Consider the following 11101-nt stretch of genomic DNA (forward strand, 5'->3'; position numbering starts at 1 on the left):
CTTATTTTGGATGTGGTAAAATGGGACACAAGGTCTCTAAATGCCCTTATGTTGCAAACAAAAAGACAAAAGGACGTACTCAAGGTCAAGATACTCTAGGTGGACAAGTTCAACATGGTGGTGGCCAATGCCAAAATAGGTTATATACACTTTAAGCTAGATAAGATATTGTAGAGTCCCTAATGTTGTCACGGGTATGTTGTGGGTATTTGACTTCGATGTTTATGCTTTACTGTATTCGGGTTCCACATAGTCCCATGTTACTCCTTACCTTGCTATAAGATTTGATATATGTCCCAAAATCATGCTAGAGCCCTTTTCTGCTTATACCCATGTTGGTGATTCAATCTAGCCAAGAGAATCTATAGAAATTTCCCCGTATCGATCTTGCATGAAATAATCCCATGTAATCTTGTTGAACTTGACATGACTGATTTTGATGTCATTCTTGGCATGGATTGGCTACATGCTTCTTATGCATCTATTGATTGTAGAACTAGCATGGTCAAATTCCAAGTTCCTAATGAGCCGGTTCTTGAGTGGAAGGAAAGTGATTTGGTGTTTAGGTATCCGTTCATATCATGCCTGAAAGCGCAAAAAATGATTTCTAGGGGGGTGTATTTATCATTTAGTGTGGGTTAGGGATACAAATTCCAAAGCCCCTACTATTGAGTCGGTTCCCATTATAAATAAATACCGTGATGTACTTCCCAATGATTTTCCCGATATTCCTCATGAAAGGGATATCTATTTTGGTATAGATCTTCTTCTCGACACCCAACTTATCTCTATCCCTCCTTATCATATGGCTCCAACAGAACTTAAGGAGTTAAAGGAATAATTGAAAGATTTTTTAGATAAGGGTTTCATAAGACCAAGAATATCACCATGGGTTTCTCCCGTGTTGGTTTTTAGAAACAAGGATGCGTCACTTCGCATGTGTATAAACTATCGACAATTGAATAAAGTCACCATAAAGAACAAGTATCTCATTCTAAGAATAGATGATTTGTTTCATCAACTCCAAGGTGCAAGTTACTTCTTCAAAATTGATCTCTGGTCCGATGATCACCAATTGAGGGTGAGGGAGTGTGACATTCCCAAGATGGCATTTCGAACAAAGTATGGCCATTTTAAGTTTTTGGTTATGTCATTGAGGTTGATTAATGCTCCCGCTATTTTCATGGACTTGATGAATTTAATTTTCAAACTGTACCTAGACATGTTTGTGGTGCTTTTTATTGATGATATAATGATTTATTCTCGAAGTGAAAAAGATCACATATGTCTCTTGAAAATTGTGTTGCAAATTTTTAAAGATAGGCAACTATTCGCCAAGTTTAGTAAATGTGAATTTTGGTTGATGTCTGTGGCATTTATTGGCATATTGTTTTTGGTGATTGTATCACGGTTGATATAAAGAAAATGGAGGCATGAAGAATTATCCTAGACTATTGTCTCCTTCGGATATTCGTAGATTTTTGGGCATGGCCTGGTATAATTGAAGGTTTGTGGAAGGATTTTCATCTATTGCATCATCTTTGACTAAGTTTACCTAAAATAAGGTAAAGTTCAAATGGTCAGATGAGTGGGGAAAAAAATTCCAAACATTAAAAGATCATCTTTTGTCAGCTCTTATTTTGACATTACCAGAAGGTCTAGATGGATTTCTTGTATATTTTGATGCCTTACGAGTTGGATTGGGTTTTGTTTTGATGCAACATGGAAGGGTCATAGCATATGCCTCCTGATAACTACAAGTTCATAAATGAAACTATCCAACTCATGATCTTGGATTGGCCGCAGTTTTTGTTTCTTTGAAAATTTGGCATCACTATCTTTAAGGGGTGCATGTTGACATATTTACCAACCAAAAAAGCTTGCAATATGTGTTTGGACAAAGGGACTTGAACCATCGTCAAAGGAGGTGGCTTGAACTACTAAAGGATTATGATATAAGTGTGTTATACCATCGGGGTAAAGAAAATATTATTGTTGATGCTCATAGTCGGTTATCCATGAATAGTATTTCTCCTATTGAAGATGACAAAAAGGAGTTGGTTAAATATATGCACCGATTGGCCCATTTGGGGTTAAGTTTGAGTGAGTCTAATGAGGGTGGTATTCTTGTTCAAAATGATTTGGAGTCAACATTGGTAGCAATGTAAAGGTAAAGCAAGAAATGGATCCAACCTTAGTTGAGTTGAAGAAATTATTGACTGATAAGAAGATTGAGGTTTACTCATAAAAGGGAGATGGAGTACTTCATTACCAAGGTAGGTTATGTCTTTCAAATGTTGATGGCTTAAGGAAAATGATATTGAGTGAAGCCCATAGCTCTTGATATTCTATACATTCGAAATCCACTAAAATATATAGAGATTTGAGGGAAGTGTATTGATGGAGTGGTATGAATAAGGACATAAAAATATTTGTGGCGGAATGTCAAAATTGCCAATAAGTGAAAGTTGAACATCAAAGATCGAGTAGTTTAGCCCAAGATATTGAAATTCCTACTTGGAAGTGGGAGGATGTAAACATGGACTTCATAATGGGCTTGCCTCAAACCCAAAATTAACATGATTCAATTTGGGTGGTAGTGGATAAAATGACCAAGTCAGCCCATTTTCTACCAGTTAAGACTTTTTATAGTGCCAAAGATTATGCCAAGATGTATATTTGAGAATTGGTAAAGTTACATGGTGTCCCATTGTCCATCATTTCGGATCATAGTACTCAATTTACTTCTCATTTTTTGAAATCCTTTCAAAAGGGTCTTGGCACCAAAGTTAAGCTGAGTACCGTATTTCACCCTCAAACTGATGGACAAGATGAGAGAATGATCCAAACTCTAGAAGATATGTTGAGGAAATGTGTGCTTGATTTCAAAGGAAATTGGCATGATCACCTACTGTTAGTTGAATTTTCCTACAATAATAGTTATCAATCGAGTATTGAGATGGCACCATTTGTAGCCTTGTATGGAAGGAGGTGTTGATTACCAATTGGATGGTTTGAAGTTAGTGTTTGAGGCCTTGGAAAAGGTCAAACTTATTTAAGAGAGATTAAGAATTTCCCAAAGTTGTCAAAAGTCTTATTCAGATGTTAGAAGGAGAGAACTTGAATTTGATCTTGAAGATTGGGTTTACTTGAAGATTTCTCCCATGAAAGGGGTAATGCATTTCGGAAAGAAGGGAAAGCTTAGTCTCCAGTATGTAGTCCTATATAGGATCCTAAGGTGTATTGGTAAGGTGGCCTATGAACTTTACTTTCCATTGGAGTTAGCCTCGGTTCATCCGGTATTGTATGTATCAATGTTGAGGAAATGTATTGGTAATCCCAATACCATTGTACCTTTGGATAGTGTGAGTGTTGAAGAAAACTTGACTTATGAAGAGGTTCTGGTCGAAAGTTTAGACCGTCAAGTGAAAAGGTTGAGAAACAATAAGTGGCATCCGTTAAGGTCTTGTGGAGGAACCAAGAAGTTGATAATGCCACATGGGAAGTGGAAGCGTACATGATGAAATGATATTTGTATCTCTTTCCTTCCAGTCTGGCTAAGGTATTTTCCTATTCATGCTGGAAACCTCCAAACTCAAACATTCCAACCTCTCATGAACCCAATTTTTTATGATGTTTAAATTGCATTATTGTATTCATGTTGGGTTGTTAGTTGTACACTCTAATCTACTCAAGCTAGTCCTACCTCATTCGCGAACGAATATTCCCAAGGGGAAGATAATGTAATATCCCAGGCATTTGAAGGTTAGAATATGATATAATAAGGTTAAACATTGCTAAAATGTCCTAGGTGGATTTTTACGTCATCTTGGAAGATAAATTTTTCCAAAAAATAGAATTTCCAAGAAGGTGCTAGACAGATTCGCATCACGAATCTACTCCCCCACAGTGGAATTTTACCCCAAGTCAAAATTTGGAGAAAAAAAATGCTTATTCGCTCAAAATTGGGTTATTGGGGACAAACTCCACGTCGCAGACTTGGGTTAGTTTTTTTGTCCAATTTTAGTTTTAAGTAGGGGCACTTTAGAGCTTTCTCTACCTATTAGTTAATGAACCTAGACATTTTTAGGACCTATTTCAACCCTATTAATTAACCTAAACCCCTATTCCCTCTCATTCTTTCACAATTCATCTACCTTAAATAATTCTCTCTCTACAAAGGCTCTCAAATCATCATTGAAGACAATCAAGCAATTCTCTCAAGTTCTTCACCAAAATTTCATATTTCTAAAAGTTTCTTCTATATTCACATTCAAGGTATATAGGTATTCATCCATGGGTCTTTTTTACCGGGAGCCCAACCAATTTTTAACTTTTTCAATCAATTCAAGTATGTATTTTTATGAGTTTTGTGATCACAATTTTAATAACATGAATTATGATTTAATTTATGATTATGAACCTATTTCAACACGAATTAATGATTATTGTATGGAATAGAAAGTTTTCTCTGAATTTCATACATTACTCTTTAGGGTCATGACATGGATGATGGGTATTTTTAATTAAACTCCCAATTGATATTATTTTCATAAATTATGTATGGGTTGACATAAATTATGTATGGGTTGATATGAATTATATGATCATGCATGTTTTCAATTCAATTTCATTATTTCAAGTCAATTGATTATAAATGCATGCTTTCACCTTAATTTCAAGTACAACTCATGATCATGGAATTTCAAGTGTTCAAGCAAGCTTTATACAAAAGGATTACTTATGACTTAATGATACTCCTTGTGAAATAAGATTCGTAATGATGGAAGACCTACACCCACATTACATGAATCACATCATAATGAACTATTCTAATGAATAAGTTTTATGAATTGGGTTGGTAGCTTTTGATTGCCTTTCTACATGACAATTTTATGATTTCAAATCAAGTATGAACTATAATTTATGATGATGATATGTATTTCAGCGGATGTTAACTTAGCACCAAGAGGACTTTGAGGTTGATATGTTTGATATGTGTTTGGAGTCTATGTCATCTTACTTCACTCTAGTTATACTATGTTCTTGGATTTCTTTTGAGTTTCCACTTTATTGTTGTCTTATTTATGCTTATGATATGCTAAGAGGATTGTTTGGGGTTTCTTGGGGAATCCTAATCACCGTGTGACGCCTAGGACCTAGCTTGGGTCGTGATGTTCTCAAATTTCCAAAGCTCCACCATGGTGCCCTTCACAGCCTATGTTCTCGTACACTATCCATGTATCCCTCCCATTAAAGCCATCTGCTGCACAAAATCTGAGATTTTCTAACAAACTCCTTTAAACTCCATTTTTCAGACTTTCTATCTTTCGAGGTCTTACAATATCTCCCTCTTAGAAACATTCATCCTCAAATGGGACTCAAGATAGCATGACTAGACTCAAAAAGAGACATAAAAGCCCAACATGAATGCAAAACATATCAAAAATGCATAAAACATAGAATATTCAATCTCAATCTAAATGTTACACCCCGTACTTTTGTACCTTGGAATGAGTTCTTAAGTCTCTTGAAAGGCTCTTAAGTTTCATGGAAGGATCGTAAGCCTCTTAAGTTTCTTAAGGTTTCCTAAGGTTTCTTAAAGCTTCATAAGAACTCTTAAGCTTCTTTAAGAGTTTCCATATGAGGCGGATAATCTATAACGCTATCAAACAACTCTAAGGAAAGGAGAATGTGATACCCCATAGTAGAGAAGATTGGAAATAGAGTTAGAAGAATTTGGAAGAAGTAGGAGACCGAATGATGATTCTAGGACACTACTTATTTACATAAGCTACCAACTTGGAAATCTTACATACTTAAGCTACTGGAGTACATACCAAGCTTACGTAGTAAGGATTACATAGGTTCCTAAAGTAAGACGAGATTACGAACCCACAAGGGGGAAAAGAGAGTGCCATGTGGCAGCATGAGAGAGTGACACATCGAAGCATGAGAGAGTTCCATGTGGCAACAGCTAGATCAAGGGTGGTGGAACCCCTACATGCCATATGGCAGCCTGTGATTGGAGGAAAGGGGTGTGTTGGCCCAATGAGGGCTTGACATATGTTACCACTTAGGGCTTGACATGTGTCACCACTTAGGGGTTGACACATGTCACCCCCTTAGGTGGACTCTATATATATATGTCTTATGAATTATTAAAGTTCCATACTTATCTAGAAAATTCAAGAATAAGAAAGAAGAAAAGAGAAGAAACTAGAGAGGGAGAGAGCCACGGTTTTAGAAGGAAAACAAAGGTGAGTTCTTCAATTTTTCTCCGTGAATTAACTATATAGGGTGTACCATGATGTTATGAAGGTGTTATTAATGAATATTTATGGTTTGTATTAGCCCAAAATGTTAGCAAAAAGCCACAAAATTTTAGGCGCGCTAAAGGAACTTTCGAGGCAAGTTTCAACTAGTTTGATGAGTTTCGGGCAAGGTAAGGGCTTCCCTTTCAAATTGGAGTTTATTATGGTTCTACGAGGTATATTAAATGTCTTAAATAAGGTTGGAAATGGAAAATTTTCATAAGGATGCTTGACGTTAGAAATAAAATAAATTGAAGTGGTTATCGCTAAATCAAAGTCGAGTAATGGGTTGTCGTTGTGGTGCTGCGGGTGCAGCTGGTTGGGTTGCGTGTTGCAGGGATTTAAAGTTTTTTAAAAAGGGTTTGTGTTCTGCTGGTTGCAGCCACATGACTCTCCATTTGGTATGGTTAAAGAATTTGCGAAATAAAAATTAAAAAACTCTATTTTTGTATCATAGTTTAGAGCTAGTTGTTTGGAGCTTGTATTGTGTAAGGTTGAAGTGATTTACTTGTAAATATGCTGCTGTTTTTTTTATGGTTTGGTTGTTGATATTGTGTCCGAGTTGAAATCTCGGAGATATTGAAGTTATAGGAGAGATGCTGCCCAATTTTCGATAGATTCAGAAATAGTAACAAACTAGTCGAGGGTAATGGATAAGGAAATAACTCCTATGAGTACTTGGGTGTAGAGTTGGAAATTAGAAAGTGAAAGGTCATTAACCTTAGTATTACTTTCATGTTAAATAGTTTCAAGAGACGGCGAGGTAAACCTGTAAGAGTAATCCGTAAAAGGTATGTGAAGCTTACCCTTTCTTTTCTTTTGGCATGTCTTAGCCTTGAGTGATTGATATACGAAATGTGGGGATAATTCCATTCATAGAACCCCAAGTATGACTCATAAGTCTTATTCACTTCTCGATGGTAGAATTCCTATACTAGTTGAGTTATTGCATCTCAAGGCTTCTATATGATGGAGAGTAGTAAGTATGTGAAGTTATCTCCTTTCTCTTGGCATGTTTTGGCATAAGTACGCAGAACTACCCTTCTTTCCTCTTGATATGTCTTTGACATAAGTGTGGTTCTATGATGGTAAGGTAATGCAATAATAAGGTTATGATACCAAGCCCATGACGGTCCGGGTACGATATATATAATGATGACTCCTTGAGGAAAAGTAGAGACAAGGTAAAGCTTATTCTTTCTCTTCCTTTGGCATTTCCTAATTGTAAGTAAAATGTGATACGAGCTCTGGGGTAACTCCACTTTTAAGTCCTTAATGTAATCCGTATCTCTTATTCACATCTGGATGTCAAACTCTTGTAGTAAGTTGAACTATTTTCCTTGAACTCCATAGGTTGAGAAGTACTGTATGCATAAGCTCCTAGTCCTAAGGACTATGTGACGATGGGTATCCCTAATTCTATGAATTGTTAGTATTACTGTAGTACATGTCTACACTACTATTATGGTCCTCGGACGATAGCTTAATCTTCTTACATTGTCGAGTCTCTGATAATGATTTAGATTGTCTATTGTTACTCACTACTTGATTCATGTATACTATAATACATCTGACACCGAGTCCCATAAAGGGTCGGGTACGGTATATGATGATTATAACACCGAGTCCCATAAAGGACCGAGTATGGTATATGATGATTATGACACCGAGTCTCATAAAGGGCTGGGTATGGTATATGATGATTATGACATCGAGTCCCATAAAGGGCCGGGTATGGTATATGATGATTACGACAATGATTTCCATAAATGGACGGGTACAGTATATGATGATATGATTACACCGAGTCCCATAAAGGGATAGGTATGGTATATGATACATGGATCGAGCTGAACGTTCCTCGGCATTATTATATGATACGTGGATTGGGACGAACGTTCATCGACATTACTATATGATACATGGATTAGGCCGAACGGTCCTTGGCATTAGTATATGATATGTGGATCGGACCGAATGTTCCTCGACATTATTATACGATGTGCGGATCAGGTCATACGTTCCTTGCCATGTACTGACTATATAAATGGATCGGGTTGTATGTTCCACAACGCTAATAATATATATGTGCTTATGATGACAGAATGATGTAGATGGTACACCGAGTCCCCTAACGGGCCAGGAATAGTACATGGTAGTAATATGTATGACTTTCTTTTATACGATGTGAGTACGGTAAATGGTTAAATGTTATATTTGCCCCTTGCATACCTACGCCAACTGTAATCTCCTTATGATGTCTATGCTTTACATACTCAGTACATATGTCATACTGACCCCTCTTTTTTTGGGGGGGCTGTATTTATGCCTGCAGGTACAGATACACACTTTAGGGATCCATCAGTGTAGGAGTTCCACTCAGTAGTTCAGAAACGCTCCATTGTGCCAGAGCCTAGTTTTGGTATTAACCCTTGATGTATATATTTATTTGTTCACGAGTACGGCGGAGGCCCTGTCCCGCCTTATGTTACTGTTCTGACCCTTAGAGGTCTGTGGACATGTATGTGGGTTGTGTATGGATTGTATATGCATGTATGCACACTAGTGTCTATGATAAGCCTCACCGGCTTATATGTTATCCTACCTATTGATGTGCTATAACTTAAACAGGGGATAGATTTACTTACAGATAGAAGGGATATACGCAAGTGCCTAGTTCGGGCATTCGTCACGGCCTATGGGGTTGGGTCGTGACACTAAACATAACTTTAAAACTCATTTCATAAATATGAATGCATATGAAAAAATGAGAATGACTGAAACACATGGATTTGATGGAGCAGATCATGAAGGAACTCAATACATCAACTAGAAACGGAAGAAAAAAGATGAGGATAGCGTGATATCATATTAGCTTCAGCTTTTCATGTAGAACCTTCAACCTCTTGTTTCTTCCATAACACCTTAACGAAAGCTATTTCCTTGTTCCTAACCTTCTAACTTGTCGATCTAGAATCTCAACTGGAACTTTCTCATAGGATAGACTCTCTTGCACACCAATGATGTCCAAAAGCACAATGGAGCTAGGATCACCAACACACTTCCTCAATAAGGACACATGAAACACCGGATGCATCAATGCTAACTCAAAAGGCAAATCCAACTCATATGCCACCTTTCCAATCTGCCTCAAAATTTGATATGGTCCTAAATAGCGGGACTAACCTTCCCTTTCTTGTCAAAACACATCACACCCATCATGGGTGATATTTCTAAGTAAACCCAATCATCAACCTCAAATTCAAGATCCCTTCTACTTATATCTGAATAGGACTTTTGCCAACTCTGGTAGTCTTTAACCTTTATCTAATCAATAAAACCTTCTCCATAGCCTCATGCACCAACTCAAGCCCAATCAAGGCTACTTCACAAACCTCAAACTAACCAATATGATACCTACACCTCCTACCATACAAGGCCTCAAATGGTTCCATCAGATGCTAGAAATGGTAGCTATTATGATAAGCAAACTCTATCAATGGTAAGTGATCATCCCAACTACCCTTAAATTCCATAACACAAGCTCTCAATATGTCCTCTAAGGTCTGAATTATATGCTCGACTTGACCATCCGTCTGAGGGGAATAAGTTTTGCTAAGCTTAACTTGAGTACCCAAACCCTTTTGAAAAGACCTCCAACATTGAGCCATACTGTTTATGGATAACCTACTAATAGCATCAGCAACTACATTCTCCTTACCTGGATGGTACAACACTTAACATCATAGTTTTTTAAGAAGTCAAGTCATCTTATTTATCAAAGGTTCAAATCCTTTTGGTTGAAAACATATTTTAAACTCTTGTGGTCAGTAAACACATCAACATGGACACCATAGAGATAGTGTCTCCAAATTTTCAAAGTAAACACAACCTCCGCTAACTCCAAGTCATGAGTCGAGTAATTCTTCTCATGCATCTTAAGTTTCTAAGAAGCATAGGCTAGCTTGACTCTAGTACCAAGACCTTTTTGAAATGACTTCCAAAAATGTGAAGTGAATTGGGCACCTCTATCCGATATAATCAACAAAGGAACACCATGAAGTTTCACAAGTTCTTGAATGTACAACTTACCATAATCTTCGGCACTACAAGATGTCTTGACCGATAGAAAATATATCGATTTGGTGATTCGGTCCATAATGACATAGATAAAATCATGTTGTCTCTTAGTATGAGGTGAACTTGTTACAAAGTCCGTATTCACATCTACCCACTTCCAACTAGGAATCTCAATGTCTTGAACTAAACCTCCCAATTTTTAATGTTCAACCCTAACTTGTTAATAATTAGGACACTTAGCCACAACTCTGCTATGTCCTTCTTCATGCCATTCCACCAATACACCTTAAGGCCCTCTACCTCTATATAAAATTCTATTCCAAGAGTACTAATCCTTACTACCATATTCAACCAACCTAGAGACCTAATAAACAAACACATAATACATCGTACATTCACCCATATGCCATCAACACTGCATTCAAGCCTAGTTCTATAACCACTCTAATACACGCACTTAAAACCCTTAACAAGAAGTTATCAATAGACTATTACAATCACTCACATATCTACAACCACACATTCAAGCCTACCATTCTAACCACTTTATGGCTCTATTAAAGTCAACATCACTTTTTAATTTCTGTGTCTACCTTAGCATCTCTATATCCTCATTAGTATTCACTCCTACCAAGGTCACACCAATATACTTTTACCTATCTATTGCACACAACAAGGTCTCATCTAGCTTTTCCTCTATGTCTATA

Source organism: Solanum dulcamara, chromosome 10 (assembly GCF_947179165.1).
Source record: "Solanum dulcamara chromosome 10, daSolDulc1.2, whole genome shotgun sequence".
NCBI lineage: Eukaryota > Viridiplantae > Streptophyta > Magnoliopsida > Solanales > Solanaceae > Solanum > Solanum dulcamara.